We start from the raw sequence: 25587 nt of genomic DNA on the forward strand, positions 1-25587 counted from the left end.
CATGACTTCAAATAATTGATATTCTCCACATGAAATCGCCCAGAAACGCGTTCATTCATACATCACGTCACACGGCAATCCAGCAAAGCTTGGTTTTCATCTCGACTTTTCTTAATTCGTCGGCCTTCAACTGAAATGTCAACGTTTGCTGTTTTTTTTTTTGCAATCGGAGACCACGACGGGTGAAGTCACTTGCGAGGCTTTGATAAAGTTTGCCGCGGGCGTCCCTCCCGATATCTGTTACGCCAACCGTGCGAACCTTTATCGCTCCGCAGCTTTGAAGAAATATGAAACCGTGATACGTTTTTTTTTTTTTTTTAAATTGAGATAGCCACGCAAACGTGACCACGCTTACCTTTTGAGGAGATAAAACGATCCTACAGAGCTTATGCGGCTGATAAAAAAAAAAAAAGAAAGAAGAAAATCATAGTTTGATATTTTCATGTGGTGAATGGCGGGCAAGCTTTTTATTAGTCAGTCAAAATGACTCGCGTGAAATAAGTTTTAGTATTCAAGCTAAATGGATTTAACTTTCGGCCTTATGGTTAGCTTACATTAGCATTAGCTGTAGCATGAGGTAGCAACAGTAGTGCTAATGTCGCTCACGCTCACTCGGGCTTATAGTAGCCGCTAACAGATTATTTTCACATCAAAATTCCCTGGTGTGGAACCAATACAGTGACATTGTGCAATATTAGAGTGTTTATATATATATATATATATATATATATATATATATATTAAAGGTGCCTCCTGGATGAGAGCCACGCAGCATTTCCAGGTTCAACGACCTTTGGGAATTCCGCTTGGGCATTGTTCCGCCTTTTTAATTTGAAAAGAGAAATACCCCCTGAGCCAGAAGGCATTTTTATGCAAAATGTTCCGTGGGTGTTGTATTAAAAAATGTCCATCTGCTTAATCAAACCCATGCTTCCTTCCTTCCATCTCTCTCTCTTTTTTTTTTTTTACACAATAATCTCAGTCTGGACAGACGTGATGAATGTGCTAAATTACTCCCTAACGGGAATATTTCCATAAATGTGTGGCTCGTTTCTCTATTCAATTCATCAGAATTGTGTGTGTATATATACAGCAATGAGTACGTACATATGAGTGTATGACAAATCATTGACATCTTCGGCCACGCCTTTTCCTGATAGCTTGTTATTTCTCGGACATGGATGTTTCTTGGGAAAAAAATTGCAAACTTCCACTTATAATTTAAATTTGATTCTCAATCCAAACACACTTTTCCATGAATAGAGTGAGAAGATAACTGAAATTAGATTTAGTTATACAATGTAATCTTTACTTTTTTAAATTACTATGAATGTATAATTAACGGCTTTTTCTTTTTAGTAGTATTAATATTAGTATTCGTTTCAAAAGTGGTACATCAAAAGTCCACAGCAGCGGCAAAAAGACTCGAGAACTACATATCCCAGGATGCTCCTCGCGGCCGCGCCATCTTATGCCGGCCCGCTGGTTGATCGATTGTCGCCCGTTTGTCGTCACCTGTTTCAAAAGTCTTTCTATTAAAGGTAAATTTCATGACGCAACACTCGGCACAAAGTATTTTTCAATTATTTTTCAATATAACTCAATGTTATTCATTAAGTTATCGTGTTTGTCTATGTCAGTAAGTTAAGTCACGCATGCTAGTTTGTTTGAAGTTGACTCTGCTAGCTAACGACGGCTAATTCGTTTGAAGTTAAAGCGGCAAATGTCTAATTTTTATTTTCTTCCTTCATTTTTTTGGGCGTATTTTGCGGGAAAAATAACTTTTGCTTGGAAAATTTGTGTTCACTCCCCTCAGGTTTTAGTCAATAGGTCTAGAGTCTAGACTCGAGACTGAAACGGACAGACGTGGCTAACCAAAATGTCGGGACACTTTTTCAAGAAATGACATTTTCAACCACATCTTTATTACTCCGTTGCAATATTCAAATAAAATTATTTCCAAAGGTTGAAGCGCTTTGGGTGATTCAAGTGAGCTCGATGCAATAACTCCACATTGTTGTCAATTGTGACTTTTGGGACACAGATTGTAATGAAATCTGAATCAAGACTGATAAAATGGTGAGATTTTAAATATCACACGGTGAATAAGCGGTTAGCAGGCCTGCCTCACAGTTCTGAGATTCTGGGTGTGAATCTTTGCTCTGGTATCAAATCAGTATAATTTTTTTACTGATGATAGCCAGTATTTTTTTTTTTTTTTTTTTTAGGGTTGAGGGCACCTTTTGGATTTAGGTAGGGAAATTTGTTTTGAATATTGTCATTTGTTTTTTTTCCTATAACCAAAACGGAAAAACATGACTAATTTTATTTTATTTTTTTTCCAAGGCCACATCACCCATTCCCAGTGAGAATTATTCATTAGGCTTCGGTACATTTTGACTAGTTAAACACCAAACATGATCATGAGTGTCTAATGAAAGATAGTGTCAGGTAGTCATAAAGAATATCGCAAATTTATATTTTAAAAGAAATGGCAAGCAGCATATTCCTCTCCTAACGCTCTATACACACACAAGTATGGCGAGAGTATTCGTTTTACATTCATGTACTAATTACAAGCATCTCTCATGTTAGCTTGTGCAGAACCCTCCGGAATAAAAAAACATGAGCACCAGCATCATTTATTTTTTTTTTTCCTCTCTTTCCAGCCAGTTTGTGCGCTGGAGAAGGTTCATTACGCCGTGCTGCTTGCTCGCAATGTGAATTCCGTTTGAAGTAGCTTTCATGTGGTTCGCGTTGGCGATGAAAGTAGTAGGCGTTTTAATACATGAGCGCCGCGGCACGAGGAAAGCAACATCTCGCTCAAACTCGTTAGTCCGGACACTTCTGACATCATTTGGACGGGGCGGTCGGTTTCAATACGGCCCAGGTGGCTTGAAAATTCTGACAAATGTTCGAATTTGCGCGTGACCCTGGAATTTGATTGCAGCTTTCCCTGCAGAAAAAGTATAATCATATAACAGCGTAATGCAAACTATTTGAAATGGAAAACTTGAATCATTTACAGCGAGCTGAAGCGCAAGCTAGCTGACCCTCAATGCTAGCTGCTAACGGGCCAATGGTGCACAAAACCGTGTTGTTCCCACCTGCCGACGGCGCCCGATGAATAATGAATGAGCCCAGCGGCAGTGCGGCTCATTGAAGGAACACTTAACCCTTGGTGTCATGTAAGCCGGCAGAGGAAGCGATCAATCCTCGTCGGGTTAATGGGGGCCGTGTCAACATTGTTACAGATGGACACTCACTCACTCGTCTGTTTTTTCCGCAGTTCGCACCAGGATGATCACACCAACCGGGAGCAACAGCGGCCGGCGTGACTGCGTTCAGGTGCCTTGGCATCATTACTGTCTCGGAGAACGCTACCTACGTGTGTAGATTGGACCTTGACGAGCACACATGCACTGTCCGATTTTTGAAACTTTCTCGTTGAGGGACCACGCAACGTCACAAATTATGTCTTGGTGTCAAGGAATGATGGGTAAGTGACTTGAGGATCTTAATTTTGACAAAAGTATGGGTTTGTCGCCATCTCGCGGCATATTTGTCCCACGGAACTATGTTTCATTGAGTTGAGGAGCTTCGTTTCAACAAACTTGGTGATTTTGCCACCATTTTTATGAGAGAAATTTTCAGCGCATTGTTCCTTCAAAAACATGAACAACAGCTGCGTGTAACTTAATAATGAAAAGAATTGTTGGTAGTCCGTGGTCGCTCCGCGCTCTCCAGTTTGAAAACCACCATTTTAAAGCCTTAATATAGTCCTGTTCATGTCATTTTTTTGTGTGAAGATGTCTTTTGTGAAGTTGAGTGGAAATAGCGCAATTTTTTTTTTTGTATCCTGTCAAGTTATTCATGTATTCATAGATTGTTCTGTAGTTTTCCTTGTGAGGGTCCCAAAGATTGGCAGTCCTCCATCTGAAGAATCTCTTCTCTCTTGCGTGATTTTTTTTTTTTTTTTTTCTCCTGACAGAAGATGTTTGCAAGTGTGTGTGGTTACTCGTAATATTCTAATCAGCGACCGGATTAGGGCAGTGTGATTAAACATGAATACAGAGGCCGCCTTGTTGTCGCGTCACCGTAAAGAGTGATGCATCACTGGACTCATTAGTCCCCGCTGTAATTGATGAATAACAAGCCCCTCGCCTTAACAAGCATACGGATTTTAATTTAAGTGCAAATCCAGTTCCCTCCCACGCTGCAAAATGTCTCAGTAACATCTCATACAAGTACAGAGTGCAGTTTTTTTTTATTGCGGTTTTGACCCACTGATCCATTGATGCCCTCATTTTTTCAATTCATATACAGTAAAGCAATATTAATCTTCAGATGGCACCTCACTGCTTAGTGTACTTCATGATGAGCAGCGAGCTGTTCTAGCTGTTTACTTCCCTGCTGCCAAAATTGTCAATTTCGCGTCTGTCATGGTCCTGTCGGTCCAGCCCTGGCTGTGCGGGTTCCCGCGCGGCCGCGTTGTTTGGGAGGCGCGCACCTGCGGCTCATGCTGGCTTATTGGCCCCGGTGTATATAGGACCATGGGGACGACTGGTCCGGCGCCAGATCGTTGCAACTCATGCCCCGTTCCAGCACTCCTGTATCCTTGATCGTCAACCCGTGTGTACCGACCTCCGCCTGTTCTCCGACCGACCCCGTAAGCCTGACTACTTTGATACTCCTGCCTGCTTTGATTGATCTCCCGTGTACCGACGCCTCGCTGCCCGCTGACCTGCTCTCGACGCCCGACGTCCTGACTACCGCTGCTGCACCTGACTGCCTGCCCGATCCCCGACCGTCTAACAATAAACGTTTTTCTCGATTTACCTCTGCGTCTCCTGACTCCTGCATTTGGGTCCTACCTCCGTTTCGATGGGTCGTGACAAAACGATCTGGCCGAAACAGGACCCAGCTGGAAAGACCTGGCGTCGCCGAGACCGACGCAAGGTAAACTGACTGCCGAAGGACCATGCCTTTCCGATCCGGGTAGGCTCCATGACGTCCTCCCCTTCCATGTCACACGCTCCGCCTGCGAGCTATGAATACAATGAGGAGGACCTTGATTTTTATGACCGTCAGCCTGACTACGACTCAGATTATTTCGACTATGAAACTTTTCGCCCGATCGTTAATCCCAGTCAGTTTGTTTCACCTCCCCGCGTCTCCAGCTCCCGAGTGTCTTTGCCCGGTAGGTCCGAGTTCCCCAATCCGTTTGTGGGAACCCGCTTGGCCATTAACCCGGTACCTCCGCGTGGCGGCCAGAAGAGACAGCCGGGCGCTCCCTTGTGCCTCCCGCTGCGCGGCAACAAAGATGCCGTCCCCATCCACCCACCGCTCACTGGCAGACCCGCAGCTGGTGGCGAAGCTTCCAGCCCAGAGGGAGAAGGGGCCGCTAGATCACGAGGTGTTCTCCCGCAAAATGCGGGCGGAGATAGAGCGGCAGAGCGCCGAACTGGCGGTCCTCACGGCCCATTTCCGGCAAGGATTAGATAACCAGCCGAGTTATGCTGACATCGCAGTAGCAACGGACCCACTACCAAGCAAGGCTCATGTCGCTGTCGGATCCGCCCCCGAGACACGCCCACATCGTGGTTTCAACGGACTCATTGCTGATTTATGCTCACGCAGCAGTGGCAACTTATCCGCTCCCAAGACACGCCCACGTTGCAGTGGGAACGGGTCCGCCACCTCTCCACGCCTCCTCTCGTTCACGCTGCAGTGGCAACTGATGCGCTACCAAGCCAAGCGCACGTTGCAGTGAGAACGGGTCCGCCACCTCTCCACGCCCACGTCGCGGTTTTCACCTCACGTGTCTGTCCAGCAGAGGGCAGCGTCGGGTCCCCAGCCACCTCACGTTTCTGTCCAGCAGATGGCAGCGTCAGGTCCCCAGCCCCCTCATGTTCCTGTACAGCAGACGGCGTCGAGGGTTCCACAGCCGCCTCACGTTCCTGTCCAGGAGACTGCAGCGAGGGTTCCCCAGCCGCCTCACGTTCCTGTCCAGCAGACGGCGGCGTCGGGTGCCCAGCCGCCTCACGTTCCTGTCCAGCAGACGGCGGCGTCGGGTCCCCAGCCGCCTCACGTTCCTGTCCAGCAGACGGCGGCGTCGGGTCCCCAGCCGCCTCACGTTCCTGTCCAGCAGACGGCGGCGTCGGGTCCCCAGCCGCCTCACGTTCCTGTCCAGCAGACGGCGGCGTCGGGTCCCCAGCCGCCTCACGTTCCTGTCCAGCAGAAGGCGGCGTCGGGTCCCCAGCGGCCTCACGTTCCTCTCCAGCAGACGGCGGCGTTGGGTCCCCAGCAGACGGCGGCGTCGGGTCCCCACCGGCTTCACGTTCCTGTCCAGCAGACGGCGGCGTCGGGTCCCCAGCGGCTTCACGTTCCTGTCCAGCGGACGGCGGCGAGGGTTCCCCAGCCGCCTCACGTTCCTCTCCAGAAGTACCGTCAGCGACCGGCCCCCGGCCGCTCCCCGTTCCTGCTTCATCGTTGACCCTCCCCCGGTCGCCCCCCATTCCTGCTTCATCTGCGACCGGTCCACGGTCGCCCCCTGTTCCTGCTGCGTCGGCGACTGGCACACGGTCGTTCCACGCCCCTGTCTCAACGGCAACAGAGGATGGCGACGGCTCATTGGCATCCTCACGTTCCTCTCCAGCAGACGGCGACGTAACCACAGTCGTCTTCGTTCCAGTCCCGGTGGCGATTGGTCCGTGGCCGTCCCACGCCCCTGTTTCGACGGCGACAGGAGCTGGGGAGTTCTGACGGGCCACCCCAGAACTGGAAAGGCTTTGGGATGGCTGTGATGGTGACGGTGGCGGTCATGGCTTTGGTCCTTCTCTCCGTCATCCTCTTCGCTCCTGATGGTTCCCAGCCGCTTCATGACCTGGCCTCATTGGTGACCAGTGCACAGCTGCCTCCTGGCCAAGCCTCGGCGGGACCAATCCCTGGTCGTCTTGCAACCACGGCGTGGGAGGTCCTCGTCCGGAGCAGTTGCATGCCTTGGTCTGGTTCCTGCTTCGCCGTTGGTTTCCTCACCGAGGCAGTCCACCCGAATCGCCCTATGGGGATCCTGGTGCTTGGCGTCCAAGTCGTCCTCCTGACCTGTCCACCTAGACGCCTCGCGTTTGGTGGCCTGGATGGTCACCAGACTGGAGTTGGGGGGAGGAGGGGGATGCCCTCCTCCGGACCCCCTTCCTCCCGCCCCTGGACTTGTTAATTTTGTGTGTTTTTTGTTTAGGACCATGGGGACGACTGGTCTGGCGCCAGATCGTTGCAACTCATGCCCTGTTCCAGCACTCCCGTATCCCTGATCGTCAACCCGTGTGTACCGACCTCCGCCTGTTCTTCGTCCGACCCCGTAAGCCTGACTCCTTTGATACTCCTGCCTGCTTTGATCGATCTCCCGTGTACCGACTCCTGCCTGCCCGCTGACTTGCCCTCGACGCCCGACGTCCTGACTACCGATGCTGACTTGACTGCCTGCCCGATACCCGACCGTGGAACAATAAACATTTTTCACAAATTACCTCTGTGTCTCCCGACTCCTGTATTTGGGTCCTACCTCTGTTTCGATGGGTTGTGACAGTGTCGCCTATCAGTCTAGAATACCTGCTCCATTACAAGGTCATAGATAGTACAACCTCCAAATATACACCCAAAATGGGGGCTTTCTTTCTGACCTGGATAAATGCACTAGCAATATTTGCAAGGCCTTAGACCAAGTTGAGGCCTCCAAAAAGGTGATTGTGTGGAAGAAGAAAAATGAAACACAAGGACCTACAAATACAGTTGTAATTTTCAGTTGTGCAGACGATGTGGTTCTGTTGGCTTCATCAAGCCGTGATTTCCAGCTCTCACTGGAGAGATCCGCAGCCGAGTGTGAAGCGGCTGGGGTGAGACTCATCACCTCCAAATCCGAGTCGGAAACTAACCTCTCCCGGTCGGGGATGAGATCTTTCCCCAAGTGGAGGAGTTCCAGTATCTTGGTCTTGTTCACGAGTGATGTAAGAATCGAGCGGGAGATCGACAGATGGATCGGTGCAGCGTCTGCACTGGTACGGACTTTGTACCCGTCTGTTGTGGTAAAGAGGGAGCTAAGTCGAAAGGGGAAGCTCTCAATTTGCCTGTCGATATACGTTCCTCCCCTCACCTATGGGCACGAGCTGTGGGTCGTGACCGAAAGAACGCGATCCCGGATATAAGGGGCTGAAATGAGTTACCCCCGCAGGGTGTCCAGGCTTTCCCCTTTAGATAGGGTGAGAAGCTCGGTGATCCGGGTGGGGCTCAGTGTCGAGCCGCTGCTCCTCCGCATTGAGAGGAGCCAGATGAGGTGGCTGGGGCATCTGATCCGGATGCCTCCCGGACGCCTCCCCGGTGAGGTTTTCTGGGCCCGTCCCACTGCAAAGAGACCCCCGGGGACGACCCAGGACATGCTGGACAGACTGTCTCTCGGCTGACCAAGGAATGCCTCAGGATCCCTCCGGAAGAGCTGGAAGAAGTGGCTGGAGAAAAGGAAGTCTGGCTATCCCTGCTGAAGCTACTTCCCCCGTGACCCAACCCGGAAAAGCCATAGATAACGAATGGATAGATTGAATTTTCAATTTTTCTTTCGTTAGATTCAGCCACATGTGTATCTAATAAAGTGGCTGACGACCGTGTGTATTGATTCCATGCAGCTAATCATAGGAACGACACGTTGGGACTGCGCAGCTGCCGCCCATGTGCGGGTGTTCATTTGCCCAATGGTGGCACCACTTGTCCTTGTCGCGAGGGACGAGTCAGTCGCAGCGATTCTTTTTCCACGGGAATATTTTATGGGATTATTCGCCGTCTTTCTCGCCCAAGGAAACAATGGACTGTGACAGTCACTAATCCGGCCGGCTTCTGTCGGCATATTTCTCCGCGCTTTTATCGTCGTAACGCACGCCGATGCAAAGCAAGCGGAGTGACTGCCAAGCTCCCGCAATTCTGCGAGCCGTCTGGTTTCTGGTCGAGGCGCTGAGAAATCATTTCCTGATATTTTTCTTTCCCTCCAGAAGACTCAGCATCTCCGTGGCAACGTGTTTGTGTTGGACACAAAGGCCGTTTCTTATTTGTCTTGTTGCCCGCCTCTTTTTTTGTGTGTTAATGCACAGAAATCGCATCTACCCATCCTCGACACTCATCACGCATGGAAAAGAAGAACTCGTCATCAAAACCTTGAGGTTGCGCATTACGGCTTCTAAATGGAATCTCCGATTTCTTTCATCAAAAATACGATTTACAGTTTGAATTGTTTAATCACCTTATTTAAACCATTTTTTTTTTTTTTTACAATCTTCTGGGATTTTCTTTCCCTCCAGCAACAACTGCCACAGAAACCGTAGCGATTAAAAACAAAAACATTCTTTACTGAAAATTAAGTCCTGTTCAAAGAAGATCCCCTGAGTCAAAACATGTACAAATAATCAGCCATCAATCATAAGCAACTGTGTGTAGCCTCATGTCCTTATACGGGCATGTACATATGCTAATGAGGAGCAGCTGGCACCTGCTTTCAACATGAATCCATTAACAGGTAGAAGCGATCGCATACTCTTGTTAAATTTTGACTTTTTTTTTTGGTTTCTTGCATGAATGCATACACGCTTGGCTTTTAAAGAGTTGCTGACTGAAATTAAATGAAATATTCATGTCGATCAACACGTGACTTCCAGTCGCCCGCCCCGCGCCTTCGGAACTTTGACCCCTTGCGCTTCTCTAATTTGTTCAAAAAAGTACTCTGGCTGTACTCGTGAATAATGAATGAGCTCGGAGGTCATGTGGTTGCCGCAGAGCGTCTCCGCTTCCTCCCGACTCGACGGCACGTCCACTGAAACCCGCCGCACGGCAAGCGACACGGCTCTGCGGGACAGAACTCGCACAGATTACGATCGGCAATGAACCCTCGCGCACTTACCGACTCGCCGCGAAAAAAAACAAAAACGCAGGCCCTTGCGCTTTGCGGGAAACGTTTTGAAGCACCACGGTTATTTTGGTTTTGGCATCAACGTGGCGTGATTGTCAAGGGAGAAGGCGATTGCGCTGGCTCCTCTGGCTGAAAAGGGAAACGGCAAGAAGAAAGGAGAGACTGGATAATGGCGCATTTTTCATTCTTGTCGGTTTTAAGATTGCGATCACGCCTCATCCTTTGAAAATTATTTGCATATCTTAAATCGTCGTTCGCCATTGAAAGAATGGAAATTACATTAATCTGTTCCTGTTTTCCCGCTAAAGATTTATCTTATAAAACACAACATAATTTAATAAAATGTATACAATTAAAAAGTTTGCTCATTAATTCATGACAACTCCTTCTGGTGTGTGTGACATGGCTAGCGGGGGCAGTAGAATGTGCACGTCCAAGAAAAAAATTAAGAATACTAATATCGGTCGTTTTATGTGGATGATAAAGAATATATGCCTGTGTATGTTTCCCCGTTTTTGTTCTAACATCAATTACTTAAGCCATTAAAACAGAGCAACACTGATGCGTTTTGTTAGCCCATCGCTGGAGCTTGGCCTTGTTAGAATGTGACGTTACATTTTATTGAAATATTTCTATCTTCTTCTTCTCTTCCTTTCGGCTCGTCCCGTTACGGGTCGCCACAGCGTGTCATCTTTTTCCATCTAAGCCCATCTCGTGCATCTTCCTCTCTAACACCCGCTGTCCTCATGTCTTCCCTCACAACATCCATCAACCTTTTCTTTGGTCTTCCTCTCGCTTCTTTAAAAATGGAAATATTGGCCACTTATGCCGTGAAACATCACGTGATAGACCCTGGCATTTCGATTGGCTCCGTGCATGCACATGCGATTTGACATTTGGAACTGCAGCCACTCCATTTCTTCAAATCAGTTGCAGAACCACACACGGACTCCACGATGCCTTTGAATTCTTCTGACGTGTTCTATCGTGTTGCTAAATGCGCCGCTGGGTTTAGCCGTTGGTTAGCGTCGATTTTTGCCCCGCTTCACTTACGCGTGTGCCTAATTAATTGAACGCTCACGCGACCCCAAACGTTATTGAGGAGCGATATGACACGCAGCAGGTAATAAAGCCCGCTCAGCGTGCGTGTCAAGGATCGGGATCCGATATGAGCTAGCTTGCGCGAGGGCTTCCCGACTTCGTCCTCAGTGGAGTCATGACAGAAGTGATATTAAAAGACAATAAGGCAGCCTTTATTAAGAAGTTGCCCAATTCTGCCCACCAGAGAAGCAGCAGTGGACATTTTTTTTTTTCGGGCAGTATGATATAATATTAAAATAAAATCCCCATTTTTTTTTGATAAAAATTGTGATTTCCATTATTCAGAACAATTTATTTTCTTATTTTACAATTTATTTTCTTATTTTACTGTTTTTACTGATTAGAGAATTAGTTTGGTGGAAGACCATGTGAACCGAGTTGAGGAGCTTGATTTAGACAAACGTAGTGCTTATATAACAACCCTTTTCGACTCACGGACATTGGATGTTCACAGCGTTGCCCGGAAAAATGTCTTTTTTTTTTTTTTTTTTGATTGCATGCGCTCTGAGGTTGACAAAAGTAAAAACCTCATGAAAATCTGTCGGGGAAACAAGTCTGTGCATTACCTTTAAATAGACATAATTTATGCTTGACCATCTCGAGAGGTCCGCCCGTCCTCCAAAAGCTCGCACGCGATGATTGTGTACGGCGCAGCCGAGACAGGCCGCTGCTGACGAATAATTCATGGCCTCCACTTCAGTCCTGTGCAGATGCGAGCGCTTTAGCCATCCCCCCCAAGCATGTACCTATTGCACGTTCCAATCATAATTCATAGATGCACAACGCAAGCAACATTTGATTCTACCAGTCAAATGAAAATGAAAAGTTTGCTTCAACAAACTGAACATTTTTGTGGTGTGTCTGTCATCAGTATTTGGTGGTTAAGTTTTTAGTCGATCATAAACATTACAAGGTTATGTTGTGCAGTGGCTAAATCACTTTTGTTAACCTACGTGCTAAATAGTAGTTTCCCCTTTCACTCTCACACACACAAGCATAAATATTCACATTTTACTCTGTCCGAGGCGCTTTTTGCATTTTTTTTCTCCCCCCTTCACATTTTTTTTTTTTTTTTTTTTTACAAAATCTCAATGACAGTCAGCAACCCAGTTGGCACGCTGGCGTATCGAGTGGGTGGATGTAAGCGCACCAGGCAGGCATGCATGTGCAACACATGCACGCCTGCGTGCTGCTTTTCCATTGTTGCTTGCCAAGCTTGGCAAATTTATTTATGCACTGAAACCATTAGAATACTTGTGAGAAGAGACACTCGAGGTGTCGAGAGTGTTGTCCTCGAACAATTGTGAAATTCACTCTTTCCCACTTAAACAAATAAAGTCTGTTGACTTAATGTTTTTTTTTGCAGAATGGATTGGTTCTTTTCAGAAAATCTGGCTGGCAGATTTTTACTGACATTGTTTTTCACTGAATCATGTAAAGGTCCCTTCCCAGCAGAATCCCCAAATTTTTTTCTCCAGTTTTGTCCACAACATAGGTCGAAATGAGTGCGGCATGGTTTAAGTTTATATATGCAGTTAGTCGATTAAATGCAAACGACAAACTTTTTTTTTTTGAGGAAACCACGTAGCCTCGTCTTCCCGCATAGTAAGTGCTTGCATATTCATTTCAGCATTCCGTAATTTCCGGCATATTTTTTCCCACACGCTTTCAACTCTGCGGTTTATGCGGTGATGCAGCTAATTTGTGCATTCTTTTTCTACCGGCCACAAGGGGGCACTACCGGAAAAGGTAAGAGTGAGACCAATGGAATGTATGTGCCGAGGAAGTGACTGTTATCGTTCCTGTTAGCACTGCGCTAGCGTTAGCACTGCGCTAGCGTGTTGCTGCTGTGTTACTGGCTTGTCTCAGTGATATTTACCAGTAAGTTTTATTATAACCGGCCCTGTTAGTGCTGTGCTAGTGTTCGCTTGTCACTAGCGTTAGCTAGTTAACTCTCTGTGTACTGTCGTTCTTTGTAATTCTATAAATATATGTAATGTAAATAATATTTCAATGTGGGCACTTGCGGTTTTTACACATCTGCGGCGTATGTATGTACCAAATGGTATTTCCTTTACAAATATAATGGGTGAGGCCTATGACCAGGTGCTCTCTGTAGCCCGGGAATTACGGTATATAAATGTCATCAGCTGAATTTTGTACTGATCGGATCATAAATACCTCTCGAGATATTTGAAAAAAATTCTGATGGATAACGTGCATTTCTGTAGGTGCCATGGCGGCGAAGTTTGCCACAGGTTGCCGTGCCGGCTGTCATGGAAGACATTCATTTTCACGGCGCCGTTTTCATATTTTATCAAATTTGAAAGCTTTATAGGACAGCTCTTAAATGCTAAGCATCCAAGTTTGAGACAAATTGTGACAGCAAGATGAAATGGAAATAGCAAGTCGGATGCTTGTCTTGGTCCTCCCTGAACTCTCGACTGCCTTTCTATTCACAGTAAGCCCCATCACCGAGGTAACCAACAGCACACGTATGGCAAATTGGTTGTAGGCAATGCGATGGGCCGGGATGCAGCCGAGCCACCGGATCCGGTGCGATCTTTTGAGTCTGAGCGCAAAGAACGAGGCGGCATGTTAGTTTGTCACGACAACTCTCTGAAGACATTAATTTTTCCTGCTCTGCCGACCTTTTCCCCGCTGCGTTCTGATCCGAACTACGCGTGGCTGAGCTAGTGCCCACCCAGGAGGGTGCTCACGAAAGTGTCTTGTTCTCTCAAGACAAATGGTGGCTCTTACACATTTATCCATAGGCGGCTGGATGCCGAGGGTGAAATTGGAGGCCGCTATTATCCGCCTCAATTTTTTTCCCCGCCGCAAATCGTCGACGGATGAAAAGCCGAGCGTACTACCAGGCCGTGTGATTCACGTTGCCCGAGTGTTGATAACACGTCGCAGTCCGCCACTTGCCGCTGTTACCCGGAGACTTCAGACTTTGCGCATTCATCAGCAGAGATTTGCAGCCCTCATCATCCCCCGGCACCCCCACCCCATGCTGCCGTTCCCGAAGCAAGGCAAATCAGTCTGCAAGGCCACTGAGCGGCGCCTCTAATAAGATTTGAGACGTCAAAGTGTCTCTCCTTTTGACGAGGGGAAATGGATCTGATGGAAATGAGCCCGAAATGCAAATGCCCCGCTGGGATGATGAGCCCCCGGGCACAATAGGACGCGAGCGTGACGGAAAGATGGACTGGTCCCAATCACCCTTATCATCTACACTGATTTTTATCTCGAAGAAAGCCAGCCATCGTTGTACGTACTCTTTATTTAAATTGCCGCCAAGGCCTTTCCTATATCTTCCCAAATCCGAATCGCTGGGATTTAAGTGAACCGGCTGCCCCTGATGAGCGTATGCAAAGCGACCCCGTTGGCCACTTCAGGACACGAGTGTCGAGAGTGCACAAGTTGACGCAGCGGCAGAGTTCAAGGTTGACAGCAGGTGCGCACTGTCGATTTGCATGCCGGAATCTTGTCTAACGTGAACCATCAGGTTTGTCAGTAAGAACTGTCACTGAACGGGGCCCCGACGTTCTTTTGCAGGATTGACAACACGTAACAGGCTGAAAATGTCACCCTCGTTATAATTTGGCGCGGCACATTAACGTGACTCGAGAGATGATCGGGTCACCTCAAGGAGGACTTTGCACTTCAGAGGAGGACAGCAGAAGTTAAAGCCGAGGGACTGAAGTGATGCAGAATTAGCAACATATCAGCTCAACGGGTACGTTTATCACCCGTTTTTTGTATTTTTGATATGATTGATTGTACTTTCTGGGGGGGAATTTACTTGCCGTGTTTCCGAAATACGCTTATGCACACAAGTGAGAAGCATGGATTTAATTTCAGAAACGAGAGTGAGATTAATCAAGTGAGTCTACAGTCACATCTTGCCCATTGTTTTAATGTGGCAAGCCTCCTCTTTAATCAGGTTTTAATGTTATCTACTAATATTTGCCCATCTGTCAGCGACGTATAGTGACAGGCAGGACAATTAAATATTCTTCCTCTAGATGGCAGAATATACAAATTAACATGCGTTTACACCTGTTGCCATTAATGCCACAGATTAAAGGCTTTTTTTCATCTAAATATGCCCGAATCTCACAAGCACAAGATAGACAAAAGCATCTGCATTTCAGGATATGTATTTTTGGGGGGTGCGTATTTTTGTTTGGTGGTGTACTGTGATGAGAACATTGATCTAATTAATATACCATCTTTTTTTTTTTTTTTTTTAAATACAAAAAGGATAACTATACTTGCAGCTAATCCCACAGGTTTAGTGTCTCTGCCCCGCCAACCCGCTCTTGACATGTCAGACGTGTTAGTTTCAAATCATCTTAATCGAGGCAAGATTGGAAAGCTGCGCCGGGGAGCCGTAAAGGGTTGGATCCATTATTCAGGGCCCGGCCTCTTCGACGTCGGCCATTCGTCAGATTAGCTCGGGACAACGGAGGTCTCATGCTGTAAAACCAAACAAGCTCAGAATAATTGCGACCGTTAACATCGGGACTGCGCGCACTGCGGCTGCTGCGTTCATATTCAAAAAGGTTTTGGGTTTTTGGACAGAATGTGCCCCAACTACGGTTGGACATAAAGATCAGATTTCCTTTTTCTTGTTGGAATTGAAACGGCAGAGTCGGAAAAGCTGCGACGCCAATAGCCTCACACCAACAGTCAACGTGGCTGCAAAATGTTCTTCAATTTGAACTAGTCAACACAGAATTCAGTTGACACAACAATGGAGAAAAAAAAATCTGAAATTCTATGCAACGCTATTGTGATAAAGGGGGGGGGGGAAGCTGTTTGGCATGTTTGTGAAACTGGCTGCTAGCGTTCGCGGCAGGCCGGCGACATGCCGAGACGTGTTCAAGAGGAAATTCTCAAAATTCATTTTAATACAAACTAGTTTTTCCAGAGAGGTGGTTTCAAAGTGACCCACCATAAAAAAAAAATAAAATCACGGTAGGGAAGAGTAAAAACTTATGAACAACATAATGCTGACGCTAAATGCCAATGACTTTGAGCTATTCATGTAAACACCGTACAGGGATGTTTTATTGAGATTTTCAGTGTGAATTCCAAGTATTCATATTGGATGACTTAATAATGACAGAATAGTCTTCTTTGGACGAATAATCATAGCTTACGTGTGGCTTTGTCACTTTAGTTTACAAAGTCCCTGGGACACAACATAACTATTAATTTTGAAGTGAGAGCAAATGTGTCATCCATCTAAAAAGCGGCCCCCGGGAGTCAAGATGAGGATCAATGAATGACTGAGATGCCCGCTGATTGATCGTCAGTCATCTACAAATTGGGTGGAGGGCGGGGTTGAACGTCGCAAATGGAGGCACATCTCACGCCTCCGTTATTCAACGTCTGGTGCGTGAAACATGTTCTTCATAAAGCGCTCCCAAAAACTGATCGTGTCACACACAGTCCGACGTTCGAGACACAAAAGCGCTTAACCTCCTTTGTACAGAACATTTCTTTGTGCTTCACAGAGGAGCAAGCGCACGTTTTGAATTATGCACACGTTCCAGAAACTATTTTTAACGACCACAACGGAAACAAATGAACACTTAACGAGAACGGAGACTTCCAACCAGGCGTCCACAAAGTGAAACGTAAACAGTGCGAGAAATCACAATCTGGCAGGGATGACTTGCAACAAATCTCGTTTGGAATTTGAAAGTGCCGCCAAGCTGGTTGCAAATGATTTGTCATAACACAGCAATGCAGCATTTTCAGATGCACGCGCTATTTTTAATTGTTTCACATTATCAGTGTGTGGATTCTTTCCAGAAATTACACACTACCCAGCGTAACAAATCCATGGAAGAAACAATACATGGGAAATAATGAAGTAGGCTTAACCATGTACTTCGAGAGCAAAAGGCATTTAAAAGCAAAGGAAGTCTTCCGGCAAAATCCACGCACATCGAATGCTTTCGCCGACAGCTGCGCCGCAAACGACCCGACTGCGGAGCTAAACCTCGTGTCCATATTTGTCCGCACCCTACCAAGATTTACACAGCGTGGTTATTTTCCATCTGGCAGACTCATCCGAGCGTCCTCCGGGCCAGATGTCCTTTTCCGTCGGAAGCGTCCCCTAGCGACCACATTCGCACCGCGCGGCGGGATCCAAACGCGCAGCGAGAAGACTTCTGCTCTCTCAAGCTTGCAAAGTTGAAATACACAATTGTTTCACTGCTGCCCGCGTCGAATCACACTGTTTTACCGCAGAGCCCGCTGGGGGAATCATCCACGCAAGCAACAAGACGTCTTTGTACCCGAGACGCGCGTTTGATTCCAAAACGGACAAGGCCACCGCTCGAGACGCGGACGCCGGCGCGTCGTCTACTTTTCTCTCGCCATTGTGTCCGATTTAGAAGCGAACGCAAAAACCCCCGCCGGCGAGGTGACCAATTACCAGCAGGCCCCCTGCCGCGCATCTGCCACATTATCGAACCTCACGGCGGGGTCACGCTGAGCGCAGGCCGCAGGCTACGGCCGCCTGTGTAAACGCAGATCATCGGAGCTCGTCTGATCTCATGGCAGTTTGCGAATCGCTGAGCTACCGTCAGTTGCGCCAATGAATTTTGCGATCTCTCCAGAAATAATTAAAACGACACCAAGGATGAACAATAACAATGATTGTGAGTCAGTTGTCGTCTGTGCTATGTGATGGGCAGATTGGTGTACCTGGACAGAAATGCTTGAAAGATGAGACGACTGAATTTTCCTTTAATGCTCCATATACGCGTCGTTACTTTGCTCTGATTTGATTGCTGTTCATAATTAGAATATGGGTCACAGCTCTGATTGGTAGTATGCTACAGATGTCGACCGCTGTGTTTTTAAGTAGGAGGGAATCAGGCTATGCGGAGAAACTGAGGGGCTAGAGGGTGAGCCGTTATGATTGCGGGCAAAAATCGACTATCAGGAAAACTTTTAAATATTCCATTATGGCCAGCTGTTGTTGATGTTTTTGTTGATTCCCGAGGAATAATGTTTGCAAGTGTGTATGTGGGAGGTTTCAGTCTCCCAGCGAGCCCCCCACGCTGGCAAATTTCAAGCTTTGGGGGGTGGATTTTCATCTCCAAGAAGGGGGCGCGTGCCAAAAGGTTTGGTAACCGCTGCAGTAGGGCTAGCTTGTGTGTTCTAGCTGTATATGCTCGGTAGACTGTTCACGCTAGTATTGCTCAGCCGTTTTCCAAAATTGAGTCGACTGGATGCCTACTTGAATAATTATTCCTGTAACTAAGTCACGACGACGCCTGAAACCGATCAACATGGTTTCTTTCAAACCGCAAAGATGTCAAACTCATTTTGACATATATGGGTAAAACTGGGCAGCATGATGGCTCAGCTGGTAAAGCGTTGGGCTGCAGTTCAGTACAGTTCTGAGGTCCCGGGTTCAACACTGGACCTGCTGGTGTGGAGTTTGCATGTTCTCCCCGTGCCTGCATGGGTCTTCTTCCTCCTACATTCCAAAAAATATGCAACATTAATTGGACACTCTAAATTACCCCTTGGTGGGATTGTGAGTGCGCCTGTTTGTTGTTGTGTCCTGTGTTTGGCTAGCAACCAGTTCAGGGTGTACCTCGCTTCCTGCCCGTTGACAGCTGGGATAGGCTACAGCGCTCTCCGCAACACTTGTGAGGATAAGACCCTAAGAAAATTGATGGATGGATGAAACTGTGGAAACAAACATTGTCTTTTGATGGCATGGGACCATCAAGTCCCAAGGCTCCTGCAGAGGGCGCTATTTGTCCTGGATGCCGGCATGCAAGTGCAGGAGGGCGGAGCCATCCAGCGCCAGCACGAAGCTGTCTGTGCCTCTCCGTGCCCCTCACTGGCGTCGCAGGCAAGCCAGCGAGCGAAGCTGCCGAGAAGCCGGAAAAGCAGCTAAGTACAGTAGCTCGCCGTTCCCCCCCTTCTTCCTCCTTCTCCCTCCCCCCCTTCGCAAGCCGCCTGGACGCGGATCGCACAGTGCCGAGCTGGGGGGCGGGCGGGTCTACGCCGACACTCGGACGTGGCGGAGGCGAGGCACGCAGGAGCCCCGCGAGAACGCACAGCGTCCGCCGGAGGGAGCGGAGGAGCGCCCCCCCCCCCAGCAGCAGCAGCACCTCCCCCCGGCCGGCGTCCAAGCAACGCGCGGTGAGTGGCAGCGTGCTCGTGTGTGCGCGTGAGCAAGCGCTTTGACAGATGAGTGGACCCCCCCCCCTTCTTATGCTCCTAATGGCGTTTTCCTGCAGCCTCACGTGTGCGTGCGCACACGATTGACGCGTTTGCGTCCACGCAGATAGATAAGGATCACTTTGGCGTGACGTAGCACCGATGTGGCCCCCCCCCCCGAACCCTGTGAGGAAATGTTACACTTTGTTGTGCTTTTCTGTGAAGGGGTGAGGGGCTCGCCCGCCATCGAAGTCGCACGTCAGGATGCTCGGGGACCGCGTGACGTTTAGCGCTCACTTGATCCATCTTGATCCGCCACCCCCGTCCGCATTAGCGGCTCATCTGCCGGCCGGGTCTGGGACATTCCTCCGCCGTGGTCAACTATACTACGGACCCCCACCGAGCACGTCGGGGAAAAACAGCGCCGTGTGCCTCGGGGTGCGCATGCGCCAACGCCACACACCCCTTTTCGGAGCTCATGTGGAGACCAAATAGTTGCATGTTGCCGACAGGCGGACCACGTCTAAATTTTTCAGCATGTGCGCAAAGGCTCCAAATGTTCAACAGCCGACAGTCAATCATTTGCCACGATCTTAACACGTTTTTCCGATAAGTTGTTGATTAACCCGACAACTTCTGTTGCCGGTTTGCCGTCAGTACGTCGCGAGACCCCGCGTGACCTGACCCGCATCCTCTCTCCTCTCGCCTGGGCCTCCTTCTGGGGCCCCGCCTGACCTTGCTTGCGCTTTCCCAGCAGCCAGCACCCCAGCAGGGCCTCTCTTTTTTTTTTTTTTTTTTTGCCATTCCCTCTGTGTTTTTTTTTTCTTTTCTCCCTTCTCTTTCTTCCTCCTTCGTCCCCTTCGCCAGGGCAACAGCGGTAGCTCCAGCGTTCCGAAACATTGACCGATCTCTTATATAACCTTGACTTCTGGCTCCGGTCGTCCTTGTAACGCGTGTCGGGGGGTTCGAGGAGAGGCAACGGGGGCACCCTGGGAAAAGCGGGAGACGGCATCCCGACTCTTCCCACCTGTCAGAGTCGGCACTTTAGCTGCCATCTTTTTTGTTTTTTGTCATTAGTGCATCAGCGAGATGCGCTTGGCACGCGTGACATTCCAAATGCGTGTCAGTTGAATTATACATCAGTTTGTAGAAGTCAAAGTAAAACAAACATTTACTTCAAGGACATGCTGAGATGTCACAAAATTCACACTACATTCTTGATGATCCTTTTGGGAGTGCAGCGGTACACATACTTTAGCTGCCACAGTTGACCTTATTTTGGCTTTCTGCACGTTTCACTTGAATTAGAAATCAGTTTGTTAGCACATAGGATGACATTTCGCTGAAGGAATTTGCACAAATGCCATATTTTTGACCCGAATAGCCTCACTAGTGGACCATTGGCAGCGTAGCAGTTCATCTATCTCCCTTTTTAATCTCACGTGGGTTGTGAAACTTGCAACTGTATGTCCGTTATCTGTATATGTAAGGAAGGAAATAAATTTCACTGAAATTGCACGTTGAGATGCAATGAAATTCCCAACGCATGTTTTGAGCTGGGCGGCATGGTGGGTCAGGTGGTAAATCGTTGGCCTCACAGTTCTGAGGACCCGGGTTCAATCCCGGCTCCCCCTGTGTGGAGTTTGCATGTTCTCCCCGTGCCTACGTGGGTTTGGATGGATAGTTTAAGCTACTTACTTATAATAAAGGGCAATTTATGATTCAGTGGTTCACACAGCTGCCGCAGTCCTTGTTCATAGATCATTTGCAGTGTAGTGGTTCACATCAGCCTGGTTTGAGCCCTCCGACCCCCCATTAATGAGTTGACAATTGCTTCAAACTTAACTTCAAACTTGCATTTTTTTGGGGTCTCTTTTACATGCAATAACAAAGCAGTAGTTATGAATCCCGATGGTCTTAGTCCAAATTGTCACAAGAACGATGAAGTGAAGAAATGTAAAATAACATAAATTGAACCCCTGCATATTTATTGCCTGGCGTCCGCAAGTTTGCATTTCAACAGATCCCGCACGCGACTTCTGAACTGGCTTGTTTGTAAACACTGTGACCTGACTTGAGTGCCGCTGTGCCCGTAGGAGGCAGCCAGGCAGGCCCCGAGCGCTTTCCCGCATCGCTTGTGTCAATTTGTGCGGATGTTTGCCCCCCTCCCGCCTAATTGGATTATGGCACCCATATGCTCGCTGGCCCGTGGGCGACTTCATAGAATCCATTTATTGCGGGCGAATGAGGCCAAGAGAGAAATGTCATCTGATCATCACGGGTGTGCGCCGGCCGCATCTGGACTAACATCCGCCAGGCAACTTCAGGCAGTCGTGGGGAGTATAGTGGACTTTTCGGGTGGGTGTAAATGTACTTGTATTAATATTCCTTGGACAGTTTTTCACGCTCATTTGCAGCATTTCAAAGAAGGTATCAAGGCAATAATTTTTTTTTTAAACAATCTTCACGGATGATGACCTTGTAAAAAAAAAAGATAACGGGATTTTTCTTCACAATACGAGCATCCGCCCATCCATTTTCTGAGCCGCTTATCCTCACAAGGGTCGTGGAAGTGCTGGACCCGATCCCAGCTATCATTGGGCAGGAGGCGGGGCACACCCTGGACTGTTGCCAGCCAATCGCAGGGCACGTGGACACAGACAACAGTCGCACTCGCAATCCCACCTCGTGGCAATTTAGAGTTTCCAATTAGTACATGTTTTGGGGATGTGGGCGGGAACATACAAACTCCACACAGGCAGGGCTGGGATTTGAACCCCGGTCCTCAGACCTGCAATACGAGCAATGTATGTTCATTAAAAAAGGTTTTGGGTGGGCGGCATTCAATACAATTGACAGTAAAACATTTTTACTTTTGTACTTTTAATTCTCATGTGCAAGAGTTAAATCAGTACTTTTATTTCTTCCTTTTATCTGTATTTTCAGTAGAGTGTTGAGTACGTTTGCCCCTTCTGAGTGCAGGCGACCATATGTTTGCTAGCATGCTACATTTGCGTGCGCCATGTTGACGTCCACAGCCTGATCAAGTTAACTGACCGATTCCATCGTTTGCCGCATCCTCTCGATGAGCCGTATCCAACCGCAAGTCTATCAAACTTCAGCCCCCGCAGCTGCTTTCACTTAGCAACAATACAACCACCAAAAAAGACTGAAGAAGCCAGGCCTGAAAAGGCACGGGAGGTCTGCCACGTCGCAGTTCCTGTATTGGTCATATCCGGGTGACCCACTCGTTTTTTGGAAAATCGAACCTCTTGATCCAGTTCAGTTTAGCAACATAAAAATTAGGAAGGATGTTTGTCCTGAGTCGACCCATCCACACGCCTTTACCAAAAAGACACAGGGAGTCCGCCATTTTGCGTTGAAGCAGCTATTATTTGCGGGATACCTTAGGGTAAGGTAACTATTGGCACCATAAAAAAGAAAGTTCCACGTCGTTAAGCTCTCTACTGTGTTTGTCCTTGATTGTGGTGGAAAATGAGGTCGACCTGCGGCGTGGAGCTGCTGCGGTTGCGTTCGGGGGGACGCCGGCTGATAAGCACGCCGTCATGGAGTGCGAGACAAGAGGTTATCAGTCGCGGCGTTGTGCTGGCGTGGAAGATACCCGCTCGTTCTTTTGTTGTCGGGTTGACGCGCTGATGTTTTTTCGCTGCTTCTCAGCTGGCGGGCACGCTCCAGCAAAACGGCCGCTCGGTGCGCTCAGGTGCGCTGCCGTCGCGGGCGGACCTGCGCTATCGGCGAGGACCTGGAGCCGGCGTGGACATCCGCTCGAGCGGTTCCCAGGGTCGTAAATTTGTCACGTAATAAACACTTGGCGTCGTGGCAAAGCGAGGAATTCCCTTCATGTGGGCAGATTTTCAAGTGGGAACAACAATTTGAGGCTCTGCCGAGTCCTCGCCCTCCACCCATCCTGAGGCCTTCGGTAATGACAGTGGAATTAATGGTTGCATGTGGGTAACCCGTTGGCAATAATATGCTGAAATTATATATGTGCATGATGGGTCTTTATATTTTCAGTCTGTGATGTCATAGATGACCTTTTCTGGAGCCTCCTTTAGGCCCACAGAGGCTTTTTCCCTGATTTGAACAATCATTTAAAGTGCAGACCCTTGGGGGCGTGAAGTGGACCACTTCAGCCTTCAATTATCTTTTGACTACGGCTGACAGCGACAATTAAGATCCTACACTTTACCGGAGTAAAAAAAAAAAAAAAAAAGTGTGTGTGGGGATGTCCATTTTGCAGAATTATGTTAGTCATATTTTTTTAACGTTACAAAGAGATGGGAACGAGTGTTTACTGTGCTTTGAAGCTCCAACCTCAGAAAACCTCACGCCGTTCACTTTCCACCAATTATTGTGCCGGGGTGTCCAAAGATCCTTAGAGATGGCTTGAATTAGAGTTTCTATTATTCTTGCTTTGGAAAGAGAATACTAAATCCATAAATATGCTGTTCACAGATCTTAGAAATGCTAAAACCAGCAGATAAGGATACAAGTTTGTGGAGTACAGACAAGGTAAAGCTTACGTTTGCACGTCACAGCCCAGATTCTTGACGGAAACCCTCTTTAATTTCGCATCTTTAAACCGGTAGGCTACTGGATATCTACTGTACACTAGGACCAAAGTACTTGCCGCAAGGTTCCGTCGGCGTCAGCTCATCAATCTTTCAGCTCATTGACGCAAAACCAGTGAGAAGCGACTGTGATTACTATGATTGAACAGCATAAAAATGTTGTCTGCAGGGCCCCTCTTTTGAACGGGCGACTCCTTTTATGGCTAAAATAATTTGTTGCCGGCACAATTATGCGCAGCCATAAGGACAGATAAGCAAGGTAATAATGCAGATTGCTTTTCCCCCAATCATCCGTGAGTAAGAAAAGCAAAACACGTTAATTCCACGCGTCACGCCTCATTGTCTGCTGAAAGGGGAATTTGCGAAGATCCATGTGTGAAACAAGCAAATAATCCAAATAATACGACTTGCCTTACTGACGCCCCCCCCCCCCACCCCTTCCACCCCCCCACACCCAGAGAGGGGCGTGGGAGGGGGATAGCGATAATTAAATCCTGATTTTGTGCGCGGCACCACGGTCGCACAAAAACATTTCCTTTGCTAATTAAGCCTTTTACAGCCTTAAGTTGCACTTTGGAGAAATGTGGGTCATTTTGAAAATAATTAACATGCGACGTACGCCAAGCAGATAGCGGCGCCATCTTTCATCTCCACCTGCTAGCGTCCCCCGGGTATGCTCGGCGTTGCTGACCTGATGCCGAGCTCGCCGCTGACGCGCCACCAGAGCGGAGAGTTCTGCCAATCTGGCAGCCGCTCATATTTGTTGTCGTCACGACACTGCCAAGGTGCTGTGCAAACTGAACGCTTAATTAAACGTGCACACGCCTTCATATAGCGGCGTTGTTGACTGCGGACGGCGCGGCTAATGTTTCCCCCCTGCGCGCGGTGTGAAACCTGATCACTGTGACGCTGCACCCTCGCCGATGTCGGACTTTACTCCCTCATGTGGTCGTCTTTTTTTCCCCAACGGTTCGGCTACCTCCCCCCCACTTTCATTACACAACCACACTAGCGTACCTGACAGATGCTTTCGCACCTCTTTTCACCACCGACATGCCCGTCCTTGTCTCAGTGATGACTCACAAGGGCGACCGCATTAAGTAAGTTTGTAGGACTGGGCAATTAGTTGATTTTTTTTTTTTTTTTTTTTCAATTTCTGTTGTTTGAAGTGCGTTCCCGCCAAATTGTAACATTTACGCTAACATGGCTGCGAACCGAGTAGGAGCTCGGCTCACAAGCTTCATTTTTTTTCAGAGTTCTCGTCCGTGAATCGCAACAAGTTTCCCATTTAAAAATGAATAGAAATAGAATTACAGCGGAACCCTCTTATTCACCGGGGGGGATAAGGGCCGAACCTGACTGCGAATAGCGAAAATCCCCAAATAAATAGAGGTTTCCGTGAGTAATGGGGTATTTGATGAAAAAAAAAAAAATGACTCTCTAAGGAGGATTCAAGTTGCTGGATCACCCGCTCGCGGCGCTCTGCGACTGAGTGTTGTTGAATGTATCCTGTGACTTCACGCAAACTGAGCTGCGGTTCATAAACAACCAAATAGTGCAAAAACAGGCGTGTTCACGAACCGAGGACAAGGTTGATTCTTTAGCAGATAGCAAATGCAAAATTTTGCTCGTGTTAGCTTTTTGTAAGTATCCAGTTTTCTTGTAGCAATTTGCTTTGAGTTTCCTTTGACATTGCATGCTAATCTCGCACAAGAACTTTTCAACCGCTAATTTGCCCAA

The 25587-nt window shown here is 47.9% G+C and overlaps 1 protein-coding gene across 14 annotated transcripts in view; it reads left to right on the forward strand.

The window, feature by feature from the left end:
* Positions 1 to 25587, forward strand: part of thrab (thyroid hormone receptor alpha b) — a 108220-nt gene that overhangs the window by 4819 nt on the left and 77814 nt on the right. For 3 of the 14 annotated variants that reach the window (XM_061809370.1, XM_061809371.1, XM_061809373.1), the window contains exons 1-6: positions 1343 to 1541; positions 3290 to 3499; positions 13513 to 14510; positions 14612 to 14792; positions 18662 to 18735; positions 18820 to 19237. The gene's annotated coding sequence lies outside the window, so the exon portion shown is untranslated. Of the gene's footprint in view, positions 1 to 1330; positions 1542 to 3289; positions 3500 to 11505; positions 12932 to 13281; positions 14511 to 14611; positions 14793 to 18661; positions 18736 to 18819; positions 19238 to 25587 lie in introns of those variants that run through there. The other 11 variants (XM_061809366.1, XM_061809369.1, XM_061809372.1 and 8 more) reach the window with 7 other exon arrangements.

Source organism: Syngnathoides biaculeatus, chromosome 22 (assembly GCF_019802595.1).
Source record: "Syngnathoides biaculeatus isolate LvHL_M chromosome 22, ASM1980259v1, whole genome shotgun sequence".
Lineage (NCBI taxonomy): Eukaryota > Metazoa > Chordata > Actinopteri > Syngnathiformes > Syngnathidae > Syngnathoides > Syngnathoides biaculeatus.